General features: G+C 41.2%; 2 protein-coding genes across 54 annotated transcripts in view; one reads left to right on the forward strand and one right to left on the reverse strand.

Annotated features, from left to right (window-relative positions):
* pax6a (paired box 6a) overlaps positions 1-6,124 on the reverse strand; it is an 82,267-nt gene extending 76,143 nt beyond the window's left edge. For 14 of the 25 annotated variants that reach the window (XM_073941687.1, XM_073941692.1, XM_073941683.1 and 11 more), the window contains exon 1: positions 5,501-5,777. The gene's annotated coding sequence lies outside the window, so the exon portion shown is untranslated. Of the gene's footprint in view, positions 1-5,500 lie in introns of all 25 variants that reach the window. The other 11 variants (XM_073941707.1, XM_073941719.1, XM_073941705.1 and 8 more) reach the window with 9 other exon arrangements.
* The window catches only part of dnajc24 (DnaJ (Hsp40) homolog, subfamily C, member 24), a 276,223-nt gene that overhangs the window by 235,413 nt on the left and 13,664 nt on the right, over positions 1-27,146 (forward strand). For 6 of the 29 annotated variants that reach the window (XM_073941909.1, XM_073941871.1, XM_073941893.1 and 3 more), the window contains one exon: positions 1,259-1,433. The exons of 6 other annotated variants lie outside the window; for them this stretch is intronic. The gene's annotated coding sequence lies outside the window, so the exon portion shown is untranslated. Of the gene's footprint in view, positions 1-1,258; positions 2,815-11,540; positions 13,096-27,146 lie in introns of those variants that run through there. 17 more of the 29 variants (XM_073941864.1, XM_073941895.1, XM_073941896.1 and 14 more) reach the window with 10 other exon arrangements.

Consider the following 27,146-nt stretch of genomic DNA (forward strand, 5'->3'; position numbering starts at 1 on the left):
GCTTATATGTGATATAAAGAAGCAATACAGGAGACTTATATGGCCTGTATTTGCATGCACATATATGCACATCAATTTTGTGTATACAGTATATACACATAAATGCAGCAAATATATTATCATATATGTGCATATATACTGCATATATGTTTCATATATATATATATATATATATATATATATATATATATATATATATATATATATATATATATATATATATATATATATATATATGCGCATATATTCTCATATAGGTTCTTTCCATGTGGGATTGGACAATGGTGGTTTGTTCTGTAGCCAATCAAAAAAAATCTTACAATACGACCATAAAAAATATTTTTTACAAATTTTAAACCTTCTTTTATTCTAGCCAACTAAAAAGCCTTTCTCCGGAAGAAAAGAATGATTGGATATTAAATATTATAACAAAAGTTCCTTGCTTTTATAAACATAACTTAGCAAATATTTGAAAAAGAATTACATTTTCAGAGAAATGTTACTTTTTCCTTGTAACTATTTATGTAAACTACAAACCACAAAAAAAACATATAAAACAAAACAAAACTAAACAAAAACATGAACAAATGTCACATTAAAAAGTTTATATAAACGTTTATATAATAGAATGTTTTAAAACTATTTTACAAATGATTTAACAAAAAAACAGCTACAAAGAAAACAAATTACAACCAGACAACTAAAAATCGACCAAAGAAAACAAAACAAAAACAAAAAAAACAGGAACCAAAAATATTAAATATCACACAAAAAAAAGTTAATTATTAATATATTTATACAATATATTTTTGCTATACATTTTATTAAGACATTTAGTACTTAGTATTTCAGTAACAGTATTAACAAACATTGAACTAGCATTTACTAATTTATTCATTCATTTTCTTTTCGGCTTAGTCCCTTTAATAACCTGGGGTCGCCACAGCAGAAATGAACCGCCATCTTATCCAGCATATGTTTTACGCACTGGATGCCCTTCCAGCTGCAACCCATCTCTGGGCTAACTAGCACTACTAGCTTACTAAACTACTAATTATCTGTTTATTAATAGTTAAGGTAGAAGTTGGGTTTAGGTTTTGGTTAGGATTAGGGATAATAAGATCATACTTTATAACAACTAATGAACAGTTAATATCTTAATAACAGGCAGGTAGTTTGTAACATGAATTGTGACCTAAACTAAAGTGTTTTTCTTCTTTAATTATATAAAATTGTTTCTGTCTTTTTTATTTTTCAGAAGACAAATCCGATAGACCGCTATATGAAAACGCATAAGAAACATGAACTCCTTGTCTTATCTCAGTCCAGACATCCAGCCAATAAAACAATGCAGCACTTCTGGTCTGTATAAACAAAAGACTAGTGTGGTGACACAGTCTAGTGAGTTATAAAGCTGAACAGCAGTGAGACACATCTGTGCACACAGTCTGCTTCACTGCATCACTCATGTGTTTGCCTGTGGGCGAAAACCCACTTCTGCTCCTGTTCTATCAAACTGCGGATGGTATATGGTCAGCATAGTCAGAGAGAGTGAAAAACCAAGACTTTTTAATTGTCTACCTGAACCGCTGAGCTTAAATTGCGCATACATCAGCCAAATCATGATGTTCTACTGAGTGAACATAGAGCAAACAATGGTTTCGTTACAGCGCGTTACAAATTCAAACACTATCTTCGTTTAAACACAAAGTCAGAAGTCTAGTTTATACAAATAGTTTTGGTTTAGCTGTGTCCTGATTACAAACAAGTATTTCAAAACTATAGCTAACATTGTTAGCACACTTTTTTTGTCAAAAATTGTGAGAACGAGCCCATATTTCTTATGTAATACCCTACAGTAGTCCTTGTTCAAAGTATTTTAATAGCGAATGAAAATTAATCATGGTTTTTCTTATAGAAAATTGTAGTAACCATTTTTTGGTGCATTAACTTACACCAATATAACCACAATTTTGTACTATACTTATTATGGTTAACATTTGCAAAACCACAGTTAATGTGTGGTTCCCTGGCTGCCAACAATAACCAGAAATTGACTACGGCTTTGCAAATCTTACCATAGTTTTAATTTATATTTTGTAGTAAAACGGGTTATACAAATGTATTACTACAATTTTACTATAAAATATAACTATGGTCAATTTTTGTAAGGAACGTGACCACTTCTTAATTAGGGGCCAAGCACTGCAGGTGCATAGGCCCCTATTGCTTTTGTTGATGTTCCTATTATTATTATTCTGCTTCTGGCGGATTTGAATGGTAGCCCATATAACCGTATGCGGGAAGGAACTATAATTTGGCACAATGATAGAGGACATTTATATACATGAGGTCTGTCATTGTCACCTAACACTGACCACAGCATATCAAATTTGTAACTCTGCCACCTATTGGTCAAAAGTTATAAACCAAAAAAATCATTCATTCATTCATTTTCTTGTCGGCTTAGTCCCTTTATTAATCCAGGGTCGCCACAGCGGAATGAACCACCAACTTATCCAGCAAGTTTTTATGCAGCGGATGCCCTTCCAGCAGCAACCCATCTCTGGGAAACATCCACACACACATTACGGACAATTTAGCCTACCCAATTCACCTGTACCACATGTCTTTGGACTGTGGGGGAAACCAGAGCACCCGGAGGAAACCCACGCGAAGGCAGGGAGAACATGCAAACTCCACACAGAAACGCCAACTGCGCTGAGGTTCGAACCAGCGACCCAGCGACCTTCTTGCTGTGAGGCGACAGCACTACCTACTGTGCCACTGCCTCACTTAATAAATCATTCATACAATAATTGTGTACATGGTTTTCTGATATTTTAAATGAAACATACTTCAAATTAGTTCAAAATCTCATTGTTTCACTCGGTCTGATGCTGCTTGCTAACCTTGTTGGTTTTGGCCTCTGGACTGCTATTCTTATTTTGCCTCTGGCAATTTGCGGATTTTATGCGGAATGATTTTGGGAGTATCATAAAAAAAAACTTAGACTTTAATATATGAAATAAAAAATAATACATTTTTAACATTTATTTGATGTTTACATTTCAAATCCAATTAGATCCACTTATTTGGATATCAAAGCCTCTTATATAATATCTTATATAATAGTCTCTTATATAATATATCTACTAAAAGACAGAAAACATTACTTTACAAACTGTATTGTAAATAAATCATATGAACACTTTAAAATTCATTCATTCATTCATTTTATTTTTGGCTTAGTCCCTTTATTAATAAGGGGTTGCCACAGCGGAAAGAACCACCAACTTATCTAGCATATTTTTTATGCAGCGGATGCCCTACCAGCTGCAACCCATCACTGTAAACACCCATACACTCTCATTCACACGGACAATTTAGCTTACCCAATTCATCTGTACTGCATGTCTTAGGATTTGTGGGGAAACTGAAGCACCCAGAAGAAACCCACACAAACACGGGGAACATGCAAACTCCATACAGAAATGCCAACTGACCCAGCTGAGGCATAAACGAGCGACCTTCCTGCTGTGAGGCGACAGCACTACCCACTTCGCAATCTAGCAAAGAAACTTTTTGGAGCCCAAAACTTTCTTGTAAAACGTGTGAATTAAAACAGAACTAATTCACATACATACCAAACTGTTTTTGTTAGCCGCTAATGTTAGCATTGCTAGCACAAGTGCCTTATAAGTCATCACCTCAGATAATCAGTCCAACTTGAAAAGAATCATGCAGCCCAGTATTTGTTCTTAAATAATACATGGGCATTACTGCCTCCTATTACTTCTGTGTTAGCCAGTGGTGCCGTCTATGTATAGAAATGGATAATAACAGAGCTCAGCGGTCTGTGAAAACAACCACACAGTGAGATTTCAATTACAATACTTATTTGGATATGCATGAAGGAAAACTAGAGTCGCATTGTTTTACCCCAACAGCAAATCCACAGAAGCAGATTACCTCTGCCTTTTGGAAATGACACAGCTGGTGTTATTTTTAGTTCCAATCCTGCATTAATAACACCTACAATACATTAGCTACCACATTCAGGATGGGGTTTACCTGACCTCATATCAGGAGATTAAACTAGATGTCTGTCAGCCAATGGTGAACTCGGTCGATATACAGTGTAATCTACTGTAATATGAATCTGTGCAAGCGATTCAGTGCTGGGTTGAACTTTTGACTTCCTTGAATCACTTAAACAATTGTCTTTCAATATAATGTCATTTTAGTTGTCATTTCAGTTTCAAAAACCTAGTTTGCAAAACTTATCTAACGGAAATCCAGCATCTGAAGTGAGACACTCCTGGGACTCCCTGCGGCACTCCAGCAGTTTTTGATCTCAAACTTCTCCAATTTCAATAATCTGTTCAAAACAACTTGAGATCTTTTGTTCTGCGTAATAAAATGTTCCTCCACACACAAACAACTCTTTGTGGCACCTGCACAGAACAACTGAGGACGTTCTTATAAGTAATGCAGTGAATATATACTTTTTGTATAGTGATATACTGAAATAAAAGACTTTTTGAACTCTTTATCAGCATCACTTCTACCTCAGGAGACTCTTAATCAAAAGCATATAGGGCCAGGCAATTGTCTGAGCTCCTGCAATTTGAGGATAGAACCCACAATTTCTGCTATAGGGGATCTATCTCTGCCAAACAATCCAACCTGATGGGTAAATGGACAATTTCTCCTTAGATGGACTCATCTAGGAATGCAGGACCCTCTCCCAACCCCCCAAATTGTGAATCAATCCTATGTACAGTTGTCATAATGCATTACTGCAGTAAACAAAAGTCTGGGATATTTTACAACATCCTGAGACACAACAGCTCATTAAAAGGTTAGTTCACCTAAATAATTACTCACGTTCTTGTCATTCTAATAACCAGAGACCTTAGTTAATATTAATAGAACAAATTGAGTTTTCGGAGGTGAAATCTGAGAGCACTCGCCATATCCTCCATTTACAGCAATAGGCCCAAGACATTCAAAGTCAAAAAAAGGACCCAAAAATATTGACAAAACATTTCATGTGACTTTGAGGTGCTAAACTAAACTGTAGTCATATGAAGCTGCATGAATACTTAAATGACTGTATACAGCCCAAAACAGTAATTGATGATTTTCATCAGAAAATTTGCACGTTTCAATTGTTTGATGGTTTTGTTTACATTCTGTGCATCTAATGTGGCCGATTTATGAAGCATCGTGAATACAATCTCTGAAATGACTGTCTACATGCACTTAATATTGTAGAGGACCTTTGGGATGTGGTTAAATGAGAGATAAAAGTGACAAATATATGAACCAAAACTTCAGAGTAATGTTTCTAGTATGCACTTTTGAGTGTAACAGAAAAATATGTAAGCTTTGGGGCATACTACTACCTCGTTAACAGATCGCTATTGCTTACGTCCCCTGTCAATCATCTCGACACATCATCCTCATTTCTTTCATATTTAATTGCCTAACTTACCTTACTAGAGAAGCAGCAGCAAGATAATCTGCCATTTGCGAGTCTTTCATGCAGAGAAATCTCTTCAGGTCTTTGGATAACTATGCATTCAGATGTCCAAAAATATCTTGATGTATGTTCACTTTGTTGTTGCAGATGAAATACAGCGGGAAAACGTGGATTAAATATGTTCCAGTTGGCAATATATTGATTAACAGTCATGCGAAGAACTTTTCCAAAGCCTCTCTACTTGACGTCTACTTGACGGTTGGTCGCGCGCGTCCGCCATGTTTGTAGTTTGTTTACATTTTCACCCACGTTTGTAGTACTAATCAATTTAACTTCCAACGTGCAATGTTTTGTCGGCAATATTAGCAGTTAGATTAGCTATTGTTCATAATTAATGTTAGTAAATAAGTAACATTAACTGATGATAAAGCGTAACAATTGATATTCAGTGTATTAACAAAAGATAAACAATACAACATCCAGTTACCTTTGGCTTACTCTTTTCAACATATATGTTTAAGGATATTCTAATTCTATTTTCGAATAGGGTATATGCGGTGCTAGTGTTTCTTGTTTATGGCCACAGCCCTGCAGCCCAAGACCGGTTACTCACTGAAGCTAAGCAGGGCTGAGCCTGGTCAGTACCTGGATGGGAGTTAGGGTTAGGGATGGGAGACCACTAAGTAACACAAGGTTGCTGTTGAAAGTGGTGTTAGGGAGGCCAGCAGGGGGCGCTCAACCTGTGATCTGTGTGAGTCTTAATGCCCCAGTAAAAGTGAAGGGGACACTACAGTGGGCGCTGTCTTTCGGATGAGACGTAAACCGAGGTCCTGACTCTCTGTGGTCATTAAAAATCCCATGGCACTTCTCGTGAAAGAGCAGGGGTGTAACCTCGGTGTCCTGGCCAAAGTCCCTCTATCAGCCCTTACGATCATGGCCTCACAATCAACCCCTTCCACCAAATTGGCTCTATCACTGTCTCTCCACTCCACCAATAGTTGGTGTGTGGTGAGTGCACTGGCGCCGTTGTCCTGTGGCTGCCATCACATCATCCAAGTAGATGCTGCACACTGGTGGTGGAGAGACCCCCCTCATGATTGTGAAACGCTTTGGGTGTATGGCCATACACAATAAATGTGCTATATAAATACACATTACACATTACACATTCTTCTTCTCATACTGATGAACTTCCTTTAAACAGTTAATGTGACTTTTTTTTCCATTTTACACTGTTCCTTTTACATCATTGATGTTGTAATATAATTAAAATATAATCATTTAAATAGACTTTGGCATTCATTTAGTTGCTCAAGCACAAAACAAGACAAAAAGCCATTTTGCAGAAGCTCCATTGAATATACTGGGGTAAAATAAATGTTCATATTTTAAAGACGATGCGGGGAAAAATGAAATTTGATGCAGTGCTTCTTATACAATTTGAGACCCACTTTATATCGCATATTACAAGATATGCCAGTGGAGATCACTGATTTTTTAAAGAAAACAGACCTTAAAAGCACAGATTTTACAATGGCATACAGTTCACCGGAAGTGTTTGACGAAGGTTACTGGCAAATTAAAAGTCTTTTAGCATACTTTGGCATATACCCTATTTAGGCTGGATATATTGGGACACATCATTGCACTTTGTTGAATCAAAGCCACATGGACGGTTATGAAAGCAAAACCGGGTCCAACCTGGGACTAGCATGGATGTGAGCATACAGTATGACAAATCTACTCACAGGACCAGGTCTGAACCTATATATTTCCCACTCTTTTACAATGATTGATGCAAGTAATTAGGGGAAGCGTCATAATCTAGCAAGGCCACTTAAGGCATCCCACCATATACACATCCAAAGTGAGTGTCGCTAAGCGCTGAACCCAGCTGTCTTGGTCACACACACAACACACACGGCACCCATAGAGGACAGAAATGGAGATGAATGGAGCCCCAGCCACCAAAGTAATCAAAAATGCATTTTCCATATCTCAGTAATTGAATTGTGTACAAGCTGCAAGTTAATGAGGTCATCTCCCCTCCAGCTCTGACAGGAAAGCACAAATAATTATCTCCCCATTTTTTCCTTATGTAGCAATTAATTTGAACCATTGGCAGGCGACCGGCGGCCCCTCCCCGCACCTCGTTTCTCCTTGGTGCCAGTGCGGCCGCTACTTTCTCATCTGCTCGTCTCCCTCCCCCCAAAGCCTTTTCCCTCGTGTGCCCCCTTCCCCGTCTCTCCTTCTCGCTGCTTGAGTGCCTTCTGGTTAAGGCTGAGAGGAATTGACAGCCGATTGATGTGAGAGAGCCAGTGGGCGGCTCAGGGGCCGACATGGGCGAGGCAGGCAATCAAGGCCCTACAGCTGTTATGAGGCTGAGAGGCTTCCAGGTGACTGTCACCTGAGATTTCACATGTTGGCACTCGTCGGGCACTGGGGGCGTGAGAGAAGAGCCAAAGGGGCATCTGCTTCCAGGTGGAGAATGAGGAGGGCGGGCCGGAGTTGATGTTGTTTGTCTTGCGCTCCACTGAAGAAGAAAGAAAAAGAGCAAGAATTTGAATGGTGTAGCTATATCTACCATTGCTTTTAATTACCCATCTGTGTATACTTCTACGAATCCATCCATCCATCTATCCATTTATCTACTTAATATAAGATGCAAGTGCAAAGTATATTGTCTATTGTCCTATTGTACACTGTTATGGATTTTTGGAAATTACAAGGTATTTGACTGTAATTTAAACTGAATTTTACTTTTATGCAGTATGTTATTGTATTTTAAAGTTGAAAAGTTGACTATATGACTGCATATATTTTACAGTAAAGATATATAATACAGTAAATACATATAAAGCAAGATAAAAGCTGCAGTAAATCTATCAATATTTTGCTGTCATCGATTTACAGTAAGTTACTGGCAAACTGAACTGTAATATGAACTCAATTTTACTGTAAGACAGTTATGCAGTGTGTTACTGTATTTTAAAGTTGCTTGTGAAAATGACTATATATTTTACAGTAAAGATAAACAATACAGTAAATACATATACAACAAGATAAATGCCGCTGTAAATGTAAATGCAGTATTTTTGCTGTAGTTGATTTGCAGTAATTACTGCGAAGTAAACTGTAATATGAACAGAATTTTACTGTAGGACAGTTATGCAGTATGGTACTGTATTTTAAAGTTGCATTATAAAAATAACTCTTTTACAGTAAAAATATACAATACAGCAAGATAAATGGTACTGTAAAGGTAAATACAGTCTTTTTGCTGTAATTGATTTACATTAAGTTTCTGGCGAACTGCCCTGCGTTTGCGTGGGTTTCCTCCGGGTGCTCCGGTTTCCCCCACAGTCTAAAGACATGCCGTACAGGTGAACTGGGTAGGCTAAATTGTCTGTAGTGTATGAGTGTGTGTGTGTGAATGTGTGTTTGGATGTTTTCCAGAGATGGGTTGCGGCTGGAAGGGCATCCGCTGCGTAAAAAACTAGCTGGATAAGTTAGTGGTTCATTCCACTGTGTAGACCCCAAAAATAGTCGTAGACAATAGTAGACAACCAAAAAATATTGCTTAAAACTGCTTTTTTTCTAGTCAAAATAAAATGAATATAACTTTCTCCAGAAGGAAAACATATGATAGAAAATGCTGTGAAAAATCCTTGCTCTGTTAAACATTATTTGGGTAATATTTGAAAAAGAATTTTTTTAAAAATCACAGGAGGGGAAATAATTTTGACTTCAACTGTATGTACAAAATATGTCATATTTTAAAGACAAATTTCACACAGGCCATACTTAACCTTCATATTAGACTGCTGAGTTCACACTATACATTTATAAACCTTGGGTTAACATTCTAATTTGCATATTTATGAACTTTATTTAACGAGGTCACTGTTTAGCTTATGATTGGTTTCTAACCAGCTCTTTCTGTCTAGCGCTGCATAGTTTAACTCTATACCTTTGGCACTGTTAAACACTCAAATAGAGTTTCATAAGACAGCGCGCTAACTGCCTTTCAAATCTACAAGTGTGTTAGAAGTGGTTTAAAAATGACGACAGCTAAACATTGAGGTGTGAAAGGGCATCTAGGAGGTTAAGGAAGTGTGGAGTTCAAACCAATTAATTCGGCAAAATTGGGTTACTTGCCACAAATAAAGGAGGTTCAGATAACTACTTTTCAATTAATCTTTTTATTTTAACTGTTCTCTAATTTTTTAGCAATTAATGTCACTCAGAATTTGATTTCAGAATATTTAAAAAAAATATTCATCCAAAACTTAAATAATTGCCACAACAAATGCAAGGATTACCTAAATATTCTTAGCTATTTTTAATATTGTTAATTATTGTTATTAATGTCATTAAGCAACACTGCAAAAAATATTTTGCTGGTTGTGCAATTTAATATATTTAAAACGAGCTGAATCGACACAATTTTTGAGTAGTTTTAAGACAGCTTAAATGTTTTACGCTAAATCCACCTAAATTTGTAAAAGAAATTTAGTAAACTTAATTGATTTGTGTTGAGACAACATGATGGAATTGTGTGGAACTTTTTTACGGTGAGAAAAGAATCTTCAGTGTAACAATATTTGCTTTAAATACCATCGGCCCTGTCATACACCCGGCGCAATGAGGCGCAAGGCGCGATGCAATTGTTGTTTGCTAGTTTCAGCTTGGCGCTAGAGTCGTTTTGACACTGTGCAACACGCTGTTTAAATAGAAAATGCATTTGTGCTCATATGTGCGCCCATGGGCGTTCTGGTCTAAAAAAGGAGGCATGTTGAGGCGCATTGCTGGCACCATGCTATTATAAGGAACTAAAATAGTCTGTTCAATAAACTAGATCAAATCAGGTCTATAGTCCAACGCAGAGCGTGCTATTTGTGCGCCTCGCTTCCATATTGCTTAATAAACACAGGATGTACAGCAATATGCAAATATCTTTTTTTAAAGGTAAAAGAATTAAAGGATTAAAATATTACAAAAAATATTATTTTCTAGCCTAAATAAATATATAAAAACCATGCTTTCATGCATTCTTCATCTCGGGGGCTTTTTCAGTTTATTCATAACAATTTGTTTTTGTATGATGTTATTATTATTAGTAGTAGTATTTATTATACGCATATTATTTATTTGTTTTATTAAAAACAAGCTTAGATTTGCCCACCTGTCAGGACCATATGGGGCATAGCATGTGTATTTGGATATAAGTTTTTGACCACACTTCATTATTATCGCTCATTTATTCGTTTGCTAGTAGAACTAAATTTAGAAATAGTTTTGAAACAAATCTTTGCGCTTACCCAAGGAAATTAATTATGTAGGCTAATAGATGTATGAGCATACAACACGTTTCCCTATCCACGAGAGTGAAAGTGAAAGTAAAGAATGATGAGGCTCATCTCTTATTCTCGCACTGCAGATGGTCTGTTTAACTGTTTTCTCTCTAGTGAAGTGTTCAGTTTTTTCACTTACAAAGTCCACCATGTAAATAGCAAATGCACTATGGCGCGATGCAACTGACTCTTAAAGGGAATGAGAGATGAGACTCTGATCTGACTCTAATTTATTCTCAAAACACACTAATAACTCATTAAGAGAATAAGCTCAACCCTGTTAGACCATGCGCCGTGGCGCAAAGCGGATTTTTCCATCCTTAAAATTGCAAAAGTGGATTCTGACCCGCCCTTAATGCTTTTACGCCCTGCATTTTGGACTTTGCGCATGGATTGTCAAAATAGAGCACCACATTTTTTAAGGCATTTAGGAATTTTCATTACTAAAAACATGAAGTCTATCTCTAAATATTTTTTAGCAACTACTTACCTACTATCCATCCATCCATCCATTCATTGTTCTATTTATCTGTCAATCAGTTTCACAATGTGTTAAAAGTGGTTTTAAATGGCGATAACCAAGGTGTGAAAGGCCATGGAGAAGGTGGTGGAAGTGTGGAGTTTAAACCAACTAATTAGCAAACGCCGAAGGTCTAGACACCTACTTTTCAATTATTTTTGTTTTCTTCCTTCTACAGCTGTTCTCCAACCACCTCAGCCGAAATCCCGTACACTCGGAGCTTTAGTAATTGCTGTCACTCAGTCCTGGAGTATCTCAGTGGCACTCCAATTACACCATCATCTGCAGCCATATCAAAGGGGGCTGTCAGTGCTTTGTCTTTCATCTTCAGGGGGTTCTTTCTGAAGCCAAAAGGATGTCCGCTTACATGACTGACAGCTACTTTATCTAATCTCTGACAAATAGTGGCTTAATAAGCATCCTCGGCCAGGAGCGGCCACAGAGGATGTGTCAGTAATTGGGGTAATGGAGGAGGTTGGCAGATTTCATTGACCCCTGCCCTTCATTAAACCGTTTTCCTTATCCGGCTAATATCCCGTCTCAAGCGAGCTCTCCCACCCCCCAACCAAACCGACAGCTTCCCATTGAACCTGAGATCTCACCTCAGCCAAGTGACACCCTGCCGTGTTTTCTGTTCGTCCTTGAAAATTAGGCCTAATAAGTCCTTTGCTCCTATTTGGAGAGAGAAATGGCCCTCATTACCACATCTTTTCCTTCTGGCGGTGTTGATTTACACCGAGTGCCAGTGATCCGATAGGCCTGACCGTTTACCGTCTTGTCCCCAGCAACCCTGACATCGTTACTCCTTTGACGCAGCCAACAAATAAGAATTATGAATTATTCAGCGCTGGAAAAAGAAGTGTTTGTTATCTCCGAGCATAATGAAAAGGAAATGTGCATTCGTCCTGAATTATTGTAAATTACCGACTATATGGGATTAGCTTTCTGCCTCAGCAGCTTCTGAAACCAATTCACCTGCCTGGAAAAAACATGCACACACAGGCGCACAGATGGAGGGGGTTGTGACATCATAACAAACGAGAATTCAGAAATATGCTTTTGATGCTCATTGAGGCGGTGATTGAATTCATTTGTTTGATCACACACAAACTGGGACATTCCTAAACATGTAACTCCGTAATCTGTTCATCTTGTAAAGTAAAATGTCTTTTAAATATGGTGGTGGAATGTAGGCATGAGCCAGTATTAGATTCTGACGGTATATGATAACCTTGGATATAAATATCACGGTTTTACGGTATCACGGTATTGAGATTACTGCTCTAAAATATATAAATTTTTTATATATCTGGGTAAAAAACAAAACCTTTTACTCTTTGTACACAATATATTTTAATTTGGGAAACACTTAAAACATGTCAGGCTAAATAATTTAAATGAGTTATTGATTTCTGCTGTCTTTATTAGTTTCAAAAACACTGTTCTTTTTACAATTTAAAACGTCATCTTTTTTGCTAGAGATACTGTTGTCCTAAATAATATGTAAATAAAAAAAACGTACTCATACCTTATGAACGGTCTAGCAGAAAATTTTGACAGTTTTGAAACCTTGACTTTTTCAAACCGCGGTATACCTTGAACACAGTTATCATCCCATGTCTAGTGGAATGAGTCACATCCTAAAAACTGCAACTTTCTCAAGAGATAATGTAAATGAGTGTTTTAATATTTTAACTAACGATTATATATTAAAAACTGAAGATATGGTCCATTTTTGGTTTTGGTCCGGTTTGTCACATTTAACGTTCGAGGTTACTAAAGTAACCCTTCGTTCCCCGAGGAGGGGAACGGAAGCACTATAAGTGGATTTGATTTGTAAAATCCACGCATTGGGAGGATTCGGATCAGAAGCCGCTTGTCTGGAGAGTATTGAACGGGCCAATGAATGAATTAATTGGCAGCGTAAGCTTGCGCAGGTGTGCGACATCTGCAATTATGTCAGCATATAAGCACACCTGAAGCCAGCAGACGCCATCCTTTTAAGCTGAAGAGACTTTCAAACAGCTAAGGGACAGTCATTATGGCGACGGAGTATAGTGCTTCCGTTCCCCTCCTCGGGGAACGAAGGGTTACTTTAGTAACCTCGAACGTTCCCCTTCGGGGGGAACTTCAGCACTATAAGTGGATTTGATTTGTAAAATCCACGCATTGGGAGCCCATTGAAAGCGCCATAATGACTGCACCTTACCAACACCCCCGATGAGGAGATAGTCAAGCAAGCGTGACGCACCCACATCATGGGGGGCGCGGTCCTCCAACGTGTCCCTGGCCCTAATTTATCCTACTTCAACAGAAGTTTTACGGATTTAGATATATTTTTTGGGAAGTCGTGAGCATCTAGATAATTCTAGGAAATACAACAGTACGTTGGGAAGCGTGCAATCCCGATAGGGAGGACGCTGCGGAGGCCATCCGTTACCCAAGGGGGGGATAGATGGCAGAATTTACATATGGACTAGCCCTAAAAAGGGGGAGTACGCATAGCAAAAGAGTGGTTAGCGGAGAGGGAAGACACGGGTCCGCCCAGGGGGGGGACTTAACCGTGGCGGAATAAGCATATGGGATCGCCTAGTGGGGATCACGCATAGCAGGCACCTATACCCAAAACGCGGGCTGACCAGCGGGCAGACCTACAACGTAGTGGGCCAGCAAGTGACTCCTCCGCTGAGTCAGTGCTGGGGGCCACGGAGGAATCTGCAGGGCTCACCTGACGGGGAACTTTACTGACAGATAAAAAAGGCGCACGTACCTCCGTGTTAGGGAGAATGGCGCAGCAAGCGTGTTTCAACACCCTACCGAGTTGTCTCCTCAATCACCAAAGGGTTACCTAATACCCTTGAGGAAACCGGCTCCACTCGCAGATTGTAAAACCTTGCAAATGTGTTGGGTGTCGCCCAGCCCGCAGCTCTACAGATGTCTGTTAGAGAGGCGCCGCGTGCACGCGCCCAAGAGGATGCAACGCTCCGAGTGGAGTGTGCACGAACTCCCGGGGGACACGGCTGACCTCGACTCGAATAAGCGAGTGAAATGGCATCCACAATCCAGTGGGATAATCTTTGTTTCGATACGGCACTTCCCTGCTGCCGACCGCCATAACAGACAAAGAGCTGCTCAGATGATCTAAAATTCTGAGTACGGTCCACATAAATGCGCAGAGCGCGAACTGGACAAAGTAAAGAAAGGGCTGGGTCTGCCTCCTCCGGGGGCAGCGCTTGCAGGTTCACTACCTGATCTCTAAAGGGGGTGGTAGGAACCTTGGGCACATAACCGGGGCGGGGTCTCAGGATGACGTGAGAGTAATCCGGCCCGAATTCCAGGCACGAGTCACTGACCGAAAATGCCTCCAGGTCCCCGACCCTCTTGATGGAGGCCAACGCAACCAGCAGAGCTGTCTTCAGGGACAGAAATCTTAGAGATACTGATTCGAGTGGCTCAAAGGGATCGGATCGCAGACTCGTGAGAACGAGGGCGAGATCCCAAGAGGGCATGAGAGGGGGGCGAGATGGATTAATTCGCCTAGCACCCCTAAGGAACTGGATGACCAGGTTATGCTTTCCCACGGTGCCGCCAGCTACCGCGCTATGATAAGCGGAGATGGCGGCCACGTAAACCTTGAGAGTGGAGGGCGACAGCCTGCTGTCCAACTTCTCTTGAAGGAAAGAGAGCACAACACTAATCTGGCAATTTCGGGGGTCTTCTCTGCGAGAGACGCACCAATCAGTGAATAGACTCCACTTCAGGGCGTAGGCGCGCCTCGTGGAGGGGGCTCTAGCCTGAGTGATGGTATTAACCACCGCAGTCGGTAGGTTACCTAAGTCTTCCTCGCGTCTAGGGACCACACGTGGAGGTTCCAAAGATCGGGGCGAGGGTGCCAGATGGTGCCCTGTCCCTGAGAGAGTAGGTCCTCTCTCAAAGGGATCCGTCAGGGGAGGGCCGTCGCGAGGAGTGAGAGCTCTGATATCCAGGTCCGGTTGTGCCAAAGGGGCGCAACTAGCAGAACCTGTTCCTCGTCCTCCCTGACCTTGCACAGAAACTGCGCGAGCAGGCTCACTGGGGGAAACGCATACTTGCGCATGCCCCGAGGCCAGCTGTGGGCCAGTGCATCCGTGCCGAGAGAGCCCTCGGTCAGGGAAAAAAACAACTGGCAGTGAGCGTTCTCGGGGGAAGCAAACAGATCGATCTGGGCCTCCCCGAATCGCGCCCATATCAGCTGAACAGACTCGGGGTGGAGTCTCCATTCTCCAGGGCGTAACAGCTGTCGTGAGAGCGCATCGGCTGCACGATTGAGCGTGCCTGGGACGTGAATGGTGCGCAGCGATTTCAGCCGCGGGTGACTCCAGAGGAGCAGACGGCGGGCGAGCTGAGACATGCGGCGAGAGCGCATACCCCCCATGCGGTTGATATACGCCGCCGCCGCCGTACTGTCCGTCCTGACCAGCACGTGTTGCCGCTCCAGCACCGGTAAAAAGCGGTGGAGAGCGAGGAACACTGCCAACAGCTCTAGGCGATTGATATGCCAATGCAGCTGGGCACCCTTCCAGAGGCCCGCAGCCGCATGCCCGCGACACACGGCCCCCCAACCCGTGTTGGAAGCGTCTGTTGAAACAACAACATGGCTGGACGCCTGTCCTAGAGGCACACCGGCCTGTAGGAACGAGGGGTCGTTCCAAGGGCTGAGGGCGCGGCGACACAGCGCAGTAACCGAGACCCGGTGTGTGCCCGCGTGCCATGCGCGTCTGGGGACCCGATCGTGAAGCCAGTGCTGAAGTGGTCTCATATGGAGCAACCCGAGCGGCGTGATGGCGGCTGCAGATGCCATATGCCCCAGGAGCCTCTGAAAGAACTTCAGGGGGACCACTAGTTTGCTGTCGAGCTCCCTCAGACAGTTCAGCAATAGGCGAGCGCGTTCCTCGGAGAGGTGCGCTACCATGGTGATCGAGTCCAGCTCCATCCCGAGAAAAGAAATCCTCTGCACGGGGGCGAGTTTGCTCTTTTCTCGGTTGACCTGAAGCCCCAGTAGGCGGAGATGCCGAAGCACCTTGTCCCTGTGCATAATCAATTGCTCCCGCGAGTGGGCTAAAATCAGCCAGTCGTCGAGATAATTGAGTATGCGAATGCCCGCGAGCCGAAGGGGCGCTAGGGCACCCTCCGCGAGTTTGGTGAAGACCCGCGGAGACCCGAAGGGGAGAGAGCCCGAAGGGGAGGACCTTGTACTGCCACGCTTGACCCTCGAACGCAAACCGCAGAAATTGGCGGTGGCGTGGAAGAATGGAGACATGGAAATACGCGTCCTTCAGGTCTATGGCTGCAAACCAATCCCGAGGACGAACGCATTGGAGAATGCGCCTCTGCGTGAGCATTCTGAACGGCAGCCTGTGCAGACAGCGGTTCAAAACGCGCAGATCTAGGATTGGCCGTGACCCACCGCTCTTTTTGGGTACGATGAAGTATGGGCTGTAAAACCCACTCTCCATCTCGGCTGGAGGAACCGGCTCGATTGCACCCTTCGCCAGGAGGGCAGCAATCTCCTCTCGCAAGACAGGGGCGGACAGGGGGTTGACCCTGGAGAAATACACGCCCGTAAACTTGGGGGGCCGTTTCGCGAACTGAATCGCGTAACCGAGTCTGATTGTGCGTATGAGCCACCGCGAGGGGCTGGCCCGCGCTAACCAGGCAGGCAGAGCCCTCGCTAATGGAGTCATCGCTACAATCGCTGACGTACCAGCGGTGGGGCAGCGCGGAGTGGGTGTGCTGATCCGGGAAGCACGAGGGTCCCGCGGAAGAGCTGGAGGAGAGCGATTCGCTCTGGCTCCACACCCTGACTCCGGAGAGGGGGCTGGAGGGCTGAGGGAAGGGAGACCGTCCCCCCAGCGCTCGTGAGCCACTGGCGAAGCACGTAGAGTCTGCGAGCCGGAAGGCAGCGCGTCCCGGACTGGCAGAACTCGTGCAGTCACATCCGGGGAAGGGAAAAAGTGCTCTTTTACTGATGTTTTGGTGGCACTGAAAAGTACCGTTGTTATCGGGGCCCCGCCCTCCAGCGGGGAAAGAGCAAGTTTCCTCTTCTCCGGATGGCCTGTCTCAGGGACGCTTCGCGGTCCGTTTACCGGACTTAACGGCGCCCTGGGCAGGAGGGGCTGCCTGCTTTCGAGGTGAACGCCGCGCCCGCTTGGCCGGAGGCGCAGGCGGGGGCGGGGCAGCACTCGTTGGCGGGCGCCCTCGGCGAGGAACAGCGGAGGTGGATGGCTCGGCGGGCGGAGCGGGCTTACGGCCACGCCGATAGATGACATTGCCCATCGCATCCGACTGCTCTTTCACCGCCTTGAATTCCTGGGTGAATTCACCGACGGTGTCGCCGAACAGGCCAGCCTGGGATATGGGCGAGTCAAGAAAGCGAACTTTGTCAACGTCGCGCATATCGGCCAGGTTTAGCCAGAGGTGGCGTTCCTGAACCACAAGTGTGGACATCGTCCTCCCCAGCGCACACGCGGCGGACTTAGTAGTCCGAAGAGCATAGTCGGTCGCGGTGCGCAGCTCATGTAATAAGCTTGGGTTGGACCCGCCCTCGTGCAGCTCGGCCAGCGCCTGCGCTTGGTAGCGCTGGTAGGTGGCCATCGCGTGCAAAGCAGAAGCAGCCTGGCCCGCAGCCTTACAAGCTCTGGCTCCGAGGGAGGCAGACAACCTACAGGCTTAGGACGGGAGGCGGGGCAAACCCCGCCACGTAGAGGCGCCGCGCGGACAAAGATTGACCGCGATAGCGCGCTCCACTGACGGGATCGCCTCATACCCCCTGGCAGCTCCGCCGTCAAGGGCGGTGAGGGCGGAGGCACACGCAGCACGGGCAGAGAAAGGTGCCCTCCAAGACTGCGTGAGCCTACTGTGCACTTCCGGGAAGAAGGGGACGAGAGGCTTCGAAGGCTTCGCCTTCTGGTCCTCTACGTAGCACCCATCTAGTCGGTCCGGCCGCGGAGCTGGGGGATAAACCATCTCCAACCCCACGGCCGAAGCAGCCCGGGAAAGCACGGCTAACATGTCCGCTTCAGGATCCGATTTGACAGCGCTCACCTGCCCGGAGGGGGCGAGCGGGTCCGGATCTTCGTCGGACAGTGAAAGCCCACCCTCCGATGCCGCGGAGGACATCTGATCTCCGGTGTCAGCGAGTGTGAGAGCTACCATCTGGTTAGACGGATCACTCTCACCACCCGAAGCTTGGATGGAGCGCCGTGAGGAGCGAGAGGTCCGCGAGCCCGTGGGCGGCGGATTATCTCCCGCTGAAACCCTCAGATCTGCCCGAGCGCCCGCTGCTTTTTTAGAACAGGAGGCAACTGGGGTGGCTCGCTCTCTTGCGAAAGTTAGCCGCGATCTTAGCTGTGCAACGGTCATGGCATCGCAATGACGACATGAACCGCCCGCGAGCACCGCATTAACATGCTGGACCCCCAAACATGCAATGCAGTGATCGTGTCCATCATCCGGAGCCAGGAAACCCCCGCATCCAGAAACGCACAGTCGGAGCGCCATCCTGAAAAGGACGTGCTGCACGACTGTGTTGCTCTTTTAGGAAAGTTGCAACTATACGCACCGCTCTGGAGGACCGGACCCAAAGAACCGCAGGCAAGGGAGTAACCCAGCTCGACCGTCTGCCACCGCGAAGACCCACTCTGGACCGGGAGACACACTCGTTCGCTTTGAAGTGCTGATCAGCAAGAGGAACCCTCATCGACTCACTCAGAAAGGATCTGAAGCGAAAAGGATGGCGTCTGCTGGCTTCAGGTGTGCTTATATGCTGACATAATTGCAGATGTCGCACACCTGCGCAAGCTTACGCTGCCAATTAATTCATTCATTGGCCCGTTCAATACTCTCCAGACAAGCGGCTTCTGATCCGAATCCTCCCAATGCGTGGATTTTACAAATCAAATCCACTTATAGTGCTGAAGTTCCCCCCGAAGGGGAACTACCATTTCACCACATCCCAAAGCTCCTCTATAGGATTAAGTGCCTGTAAAGGTCTTTTCAGTACAGACTGTTTTCACAATGCTTCATAAATCAGTCATATTTGATGCACAGAATTTAAACAATACTAAAAAAAACATTGAAACGTGCCTTTTTTGCTGATTATGTCTGATAAATATGATCAATTATTGTCATGTTTTGGGCTGCATATACAGTTCTTATTCAGAGTTTCATTTGATTACAGTTCAGTACCTCGGAAGTCACAAGGAATATTTTTGAGTCCTTCCTCCGGGTGCTCCTGTTTCCCCAATAGTCCAAAGACATGTGCTATACAGTAGGTGAATTGAATAAACTAAATTGGCGAAAGTTTGTGACTGCGAGAGTGTATGGATGTTTCCCAGTACTGGGTTGCGGCTGGAAGGGCATCACATGATAAATAAGCAATTTAGCCGAAGGAAAAGGAATAAATAAATGAATTATATGCTGACATAATTAATGTCATAGTGTACAGGTTATAGTTAAATACAGTTGAAGGCAAAACTATCATGTGAAATTTGTATTATTTTTTTTATATTTTTTGTGATGCTTCATCAAGCAAATGAATCTTCACAGTATTTCCAATTACACTGCATTTTCTTCTTTTGTTTGTTTTTATTTTAGTGTGGCTGGATTTTTTTTAATAATTATTATTGATCAATATTATTAGATTGCTTTTTACTACTTGGCTACATTCCACACATACACAATTACCTTATTAGTTAGTTAAGTCTTTAAATTGCACTTTAAGCTGAATACTACACTGTAAAAAAATCTGGTTGCTTTACTGAATCAATTTGATGCCTATTGAACTATGTTAAACTATGATAAACTAACTTAAAACAGCTTGCACAACTTATAAAATTAAGTTAGAACATGATTTACTTAGTTTAATAAGTTATAATGAACTAAAACATAAGCTGTCATGACTAATTGTTCATATATTTTTCTACAGTGTACACTCTCAGAAATAAAGGTACACTGTCACTAGGGTGATACCTTTTCATAAAATACACATTAGTAGGTGTAGGGTCCATATTGGTACCTGAGAAGTACATTTTAGTACCTAAAATTTTTAAGAGGAACACTTTTGTACTTTTTAGGTTGTAATATGTACCCTTGAGTTATTAATATGGACGTTTGAGGTAAAAATTTTGACCTTTCGAAAAGGTACCACCCCAGTGACAGATCAAGTGCCTTTATTTCTGAGAGTTTAGTATTTTGCAAAGTAACAAGTGAAATATTGTGTACTGTCATCATGACAGACAAAAGAAGGTACAGTTAATAGAAGTTAGTTATTTAAACAATTATGTGTTCTCTCTGTCAAACAGCAAATGGGAAATATTTGAAAAAGCATGCGAAATTGTACAGGTGGGCCAAAATCTTCACTATAAAAAAAATGAACAAATAGTCATGACAGCATATGATTTAGTTCGTTGTAACTTATTAAACTAAGTAAATCATGTTCTAACTTAATTTTATAAGTTACACAAGCTGTTTTAAGTCATTTTAATGTAATACATGTTCAAGGGACTCATAAGGTTCATTTTAATCAGCTTAAAATTTTAAGTCAACCAGGATTTTTTTACGGTGTTGCTTTAAACTGCATGTGAACAACCAGTCACATTTTGATTAATGAAGCCTGACATGACAAAGTGAATTAATTAGGATTCAGAAAGTCAGTCAAATTAATTACTATATTGCTCAAAACAGACTCAAGCAAGATTTGCTATTTTCAGGAATCAAACTTAAAAAGGCATTCAAAGAATTTGTCCCAATAATAACTAGTGCAATATTTACATGACGTTTGGTGAAAAAATGATCAGTTACTCATCAAAATTCTGTACACAATCTCCAATATGGAAAAATTATTACTTGCTACGAGACATGAAGCCATTCACGTACTCTCTTTGGTAAGATAAAGGCATTAATACCTTAGAGAATATTTATGATGAGAAAGGACTAAGGACATTCCAAAACAGTCTTGTTTTCACATACCAGGTTTCTCATGGTTTTTATACCCAGCTAAGTTCTTCACTCAAGGCATATGGGGTTCCGTGGGATAGACCCTTATCCTCTCATCCAGTGGTCCACTGGCTTGAACCCTTTAGGGGGAAAATTATCAAGGTCTCTCTTATCAATGGCAATCTTATAAAAAAACAAATGTGTAAGTCTTGGTATTACTGTGATTTGGGACAGAGAACTTGGAGTGCAGAATCACAGCACTGATTGGGATTCAATTTAGCAAAACATCTCAGTTTCATCTAAAAATCCTGCCCACCAATTGACAAACTACAATGTAGTTCATAGAGTCTATTATAAACCTCTAAAACATTTTAGAATGAAACTTATTTCTTCACTTGTTTGTGTTAAATGTAACACTGGGGCCATGGGTAGCTTTTTTCATGTTTTCTGGGAATGTCTCCCAATCTACAATTTTTGGGTTAATGTCTTCACCATCTTGTTGCAAATTTTGGAAATATTCTGTTTGATCTGTTTTACAATCATTTTAGTAGACACTTATTTTTTTCCATTTTGGTACTTCTCTGACATTATGTATATAGTTTTTTTTTCTTTTATATTTATTTACAGGTTTCTGTATATATGTATATATTCATTTCTGCATGAATGTTTGTTTGTGTACATATATAATTTGTAATTTTTATTTTTGTTTCATATTGTTATCAACCATGCTATATACATTGAATCAAGTCAATGTTGAGGAATTCTGCTCTTAGCATTGTTGATAACCATGTTTATTAAAAACACAATAAAGTTTAGGTAAAAAAAAAAAAAAAACAGACTCAAGCATAATCATAAATGCTTTGGACATTTGCTACCCTCAAAACACCAAGTTTTATATCTCAAAATTCAGTGTGTGTCATGTTTTTGAATCTACAATTTCCCCTTTTAATGTCTTTATTATCAAGGCATGTAGTCATTCTTATAATAAAAAAGATTTGATTTAATAATGTGCAAAATAATACAAATCTAAATTTTTCTGTTTAAATTATCCAGATGTGCAAAATATAGTGAAAGGCAACTATATTTGTTAAAGGGATTTTTCACCCAAAAATAGAAATGCTAAACTTTTTTTTCCTTTTAATTTTTTAGGCAATTGAAGATGATTTTTGGAAAAGATTATTTGTGATTCATAAAATGTAAACTACTGGCACTTTAAGACTCAAAAACATTTAAGAGACAAAACACGGTGGAAGGGATAGTTCACGCAAAAAATTTCATTCTGTCATCATTTACTCATCCTTAACTTGTTCCAAACAAGTTTGAGGTTGTTGTTAAAGCTACACTGCAAAAAATGCTTTTCTTACTTAAATTTTTTGTCTTGTATTGAGTCCAAATATCTAAAATTTCTCAAATCAAGAATAATTTTCTAGACAAGCAAACATATTGTCTTGTTTTGAGAAATAATATGCCAATATTAAGTGAGTTTTTCCTTAAAACAAGCAAAATAATATGCCAATGGGGTAAGCAAATTAATCTTATGTCAAAAGGAAAAACAAGATTATTTTTCTTATCCCATTGGCAGATTATTTTGCTTGTTTTAAGGAAAAACTCACTTAATATTGGCATATTATTTCTCAAAACATGACAATATGTTTTGCTTGTCTAGAAAATGCTTCTTGATTTAAGAATTTTTAGATATTTGGACTTGAAACAAGACAAAAAACAAATAAGAAAAGCATTTTTTGTAGTGTAAGCAGGGCTGCGCCCGGTCAGTACCTAGATGGGAGACCACATGGGAAAGCTAGGCTGCTGTCAGCAGTGGTGTTAGTGAGCCCAGCAGGGGGATGCTCAATTTGCGGTCTGTGTGGGTACTAACGCCCCAGTATAGTGAAGGGGACTCTATACTGCTCAGTGAGCGCCATCGCCTTCGGATGAGACATTAAACTGAGGTCCTGATTCTATGAGGTCAATAAAAAAAAAGAGTAGGGCCAAACTTGTCCACTGGCTCTTTTCATCATGGCCTCCTAAACATCCCCATTTCATAATTGGCTACAATGCAATATAGCTGCCGTGGATGCTGCACATCGGTGCTGGATGAAGAGATTCCCCCCAATGTGTAAAGTTCTTTGAGTTTCAAGAAAAGTGCTAAATAAATGATTAATTATTATTAATATTTTTATTTCAAAGAATGTTGGCCATCGGTAAACATTGACTTCCTTGGTTTCTCCTCCTATTGATGTCAGTGACTACGTTTAGTTGCTTTTTGAGTGTTACTTTTATGATCCTGTTTTACATGTTATAGCACATAATTCGATTAACATCATTGCGTTACCACGCAAATTATCTGCATTTTCTCCAGAATCTCATTTAATTTCGGGTGTTTAATTTTTAATTTGTTGACTTTAACTGCAGTTTTGCACTTTCACTTTCATTCACGAAGATTTCATGCACGCCCTCCACGACAAACGAGATATTGGATGCAACTATGAACTGCTGGAAGATTTATGTTTTAATGGCAGTTCATATCGCATGCTGAATGAAAGAAAAAAAAACCCTCCGCATTACACAATGCAGGTGTCTGTGGTCTGCACTGAGTGGGTAGGTGCAGAAAGCGTGCGCGCATGTGTGTGTGTGTGTGGACTATCCTGTCACAAAATGCTGCGAAAAGTCCTACATGCTGGTGATAATTCGATTAAGGTGTTTACGTCTGTAATGCACTTCAACAATGCGACTAAAGTCAGCATACTCCACACCTCTTAATTCGATTTCTCTTTAGTTCAATTATGACCTTAATCTGATTAAATTAATAAAAAATGGCTGTTTACATGGGTAACTCTTAATCAGAGTATTGTCTTAATCATATTAAAATCGAATTATTGGTGTCCATGTAAACATAGTCATTGTCTACCCGTTTCTAATATTCTTCAATATATCCTCTGCTATGTTGAATAGAACAAAAAAAAAACTCAAACTGGTTTGGAACAAGTCAAGGGTGATTAAATGATAAAAGAGTTTTCATTTTTTGTGTGAACTATCCATTTAATATCCATGGCTCCTTATGATTCATCACAGTACATTGAAGAACATGAACATTTTCAGGTGAACGATCCCTTTAATGGCAAATCAACCTAAATGTTTGCTCTATTCATACATTCTTGCAAAAAAAACAATGTACATTTATGAACACAAATGTACTTGTTAGCTCAGAAGTCCAGTGCATCCATTAGTTTCTGGAGATGAAAAACATGCACTTCTGTACTTGTGATAATGAGGGAACCACAAATCCTCTGCTTCTCTGAACTTGTTTTTTGAGGTCAAATCTCTCTCTAAGCCCAGGCATCAAATGTTTTCTCACATCTGCCAATTTGTTCTCCTACATTGTTGCTTTGAAATGGACTACGGTAATCATGTTGACTCCAGCGAGAGGGAGTTCATTTTCCCTCCCATTCCGCGTCCTGTCTATCAAGACGTGGCCTCCATCTCATCTGCGTATCATTATATGTTCCCGCGTGTCACACTTGTTTGCCTCACATGCCATTAGGGCTGGAATGTGGATTGCAATAATAGGCGACAGTGGCGTATGTGTGTGTGTTTGCGAATTTCAATAATGTACACAATGCTAGCGTTAGCTGTGAATGCCAGAGCGTAGGAATGGTGAGCAGAAATCGCTGTGATTTGAATGACGTTTGGCATTATGTGAAGTGACACAAGAAGGTGATAACCCAGCTAAACGCTCGCTTTTGTTCGGTGCAATTTCAAATGAAACTAACGACGCCTTAGTGTCATCTTGACATGGCTCTAGCGCTCTCTGCTAACAGTGACATGAAAGCTACATAAGGAACATTGGATGAAGGAGAAAACTGAGTTTGCAGAGTTTGCGTGTCTGTATAAGCAATTATATACCAATGTTTTGGGTTCTGAGTTCAGCTTTTGCTAGCTCTGAGGTACTTTTTAAAAAATTTAATGCTATAAGGCTTTTAACCACTGACATTTTTACTGGCAGGAAGTAGATTAAGCCCATCAAAAAGTCAGTACTTAATGCAAAACTCTTAAATTAGCACATCTTGTTGAAATAAAACCAAAGTTCTGAGTGAAGATACCAGTTTTAACCTTCTCCAATTTAGAAGGAAGAAACCTCAACCTCGGTCCCTTGACAACACTAATTCAGACTGCAATAAGATGTACAAGGACATCAAATGAGGACCCATTAGATCCATCTGTGGGTTGAAAATTAGGCCTGGGAAATTATATCTGACATGACGCATAATTACCTTTCAGTGAAAGTGAGCATAGATCACAGGTTTCCTGTTGAGGACTCGCAATTCGTCTTAGAGTCACATCTTTTTTTTTTAAAGACTCAACAAAGGATTGGCATCAGGTGTCAGTGCTAATGAATAAGTGTATAATAAATGTCTTCAATGACTGGCAGAGGCCAACAGGATACGCTTTAGAGAGTGATTCAATTCATATATGTCTTGAATTGGAAATTGCACTGCAATTTGTTGCTACACTGTTAGCTTAACATAAAGTGGCCCCAAAATGTAATGTATTTGGACACTTTTAGGGGCTAAAGCCACACTTTAAATTATCTTAATGTCATTGCGCTGTTTTTAAAATATCAAACCAAGTGGCATCTCTAAAATTTGAGCCTTTTCCAGAACTAAAATCACTTTCTTAACTGTTTAGTGGTTGTGTAATATGCCTGTTAGTAAAATATAATACATTCTACAATGCTTGGTTGTTTTAACCCAGATTTTATGCAAATGTAGCAACTCATAATTTTCAAAAAAAAAAAAAAACTCTAAATTTAATGTAAATTAAATACTACATTATAATTGTTATGAACAGTTCAAAATAAAAAAAATTAATCTTGAGCTCATAATGTAAAAATACTGTATATATTTTTTATGTAAAACCAATTTTGAACATGATGGAATAGGTTCCTGTATTATATTACATTAGAAAACACTGTGCCAACTTAAAATTGTAGTCACAGATAATGTAATACCAGCACACAATCTAAGCAATGTTTACAATTTTACAATTCATTTTCTTTAAAGATTTAATTTTGGCCCTTTTTTAAGTAGATAGGACAGTATTATAGACAGGAAGTGAGTGGGAGAAAGACAGAGGGTATTAACCTTATTCTTCGCCGACAAGCAGGCGCAGCCATTTGAATCTTTTTGGCTTAAGACTTCCGGTCTCATTCACTTCCATTCATTTTTAGACATTAAAAACTGCTCGTTTTGCTGTTTGATGTTGCAACAGATATTTCCTTATTATATTATTCTACTTAGTCTGTATAGTCATGCAAACATTTGTTTGTAGAGCAGGTAGTTTTTGACGTTTTCTGCCTTTATTATTCCTAGTCATTTCTCCCATAGGCGACTGAATCGGAAGTTCTAAGACAATCTTGAAAACAGGCGCACTTTTGTATTTTAAAATAAGGTCAATAGGGAAGGGAAATATCCTCGAGCTGGGATTCAAACTCGTGACACCTAAAGTGCTACTGAAGTGTTCCATATGTCAGCACGCTAATCCACTAGGCCAAGGGTGGCCAACCTTGTTCCTGGAGAGCCACCTTCCTGTAGATTTCAGTTGCTACCCATATCAAACACACCTGAACCAATTAATTAGGACCTGAACACCACGTGATAATTACAGGCAGGTGTGTTTGATATGGGTTGCAACTGAAATCTGCAGGAAGGTGGCTCTCCAGGAACAGGGTTGACCACCCCTGCACTAGGCTATTGCGCTGACATTACAATTCATTTTCAATAAATTAAACAAGTGCTATATCAGAACCATC

This window comes from Danio rerio, chromosome 25, assembly GCF_049306965.1.
Source record: "Danio rerio strain Tuebingen ecotype United States chromosome 25, GRCz12tu, whole genome shotgun sequence".
In the NCBI taxonomy this organism is placed as follows: domain Eukaryota; kingdom Metazoa; phylum Chordata; class Actinopteri; order Cypriniformes; family Danionidae; genus Danio; species Danio rerio.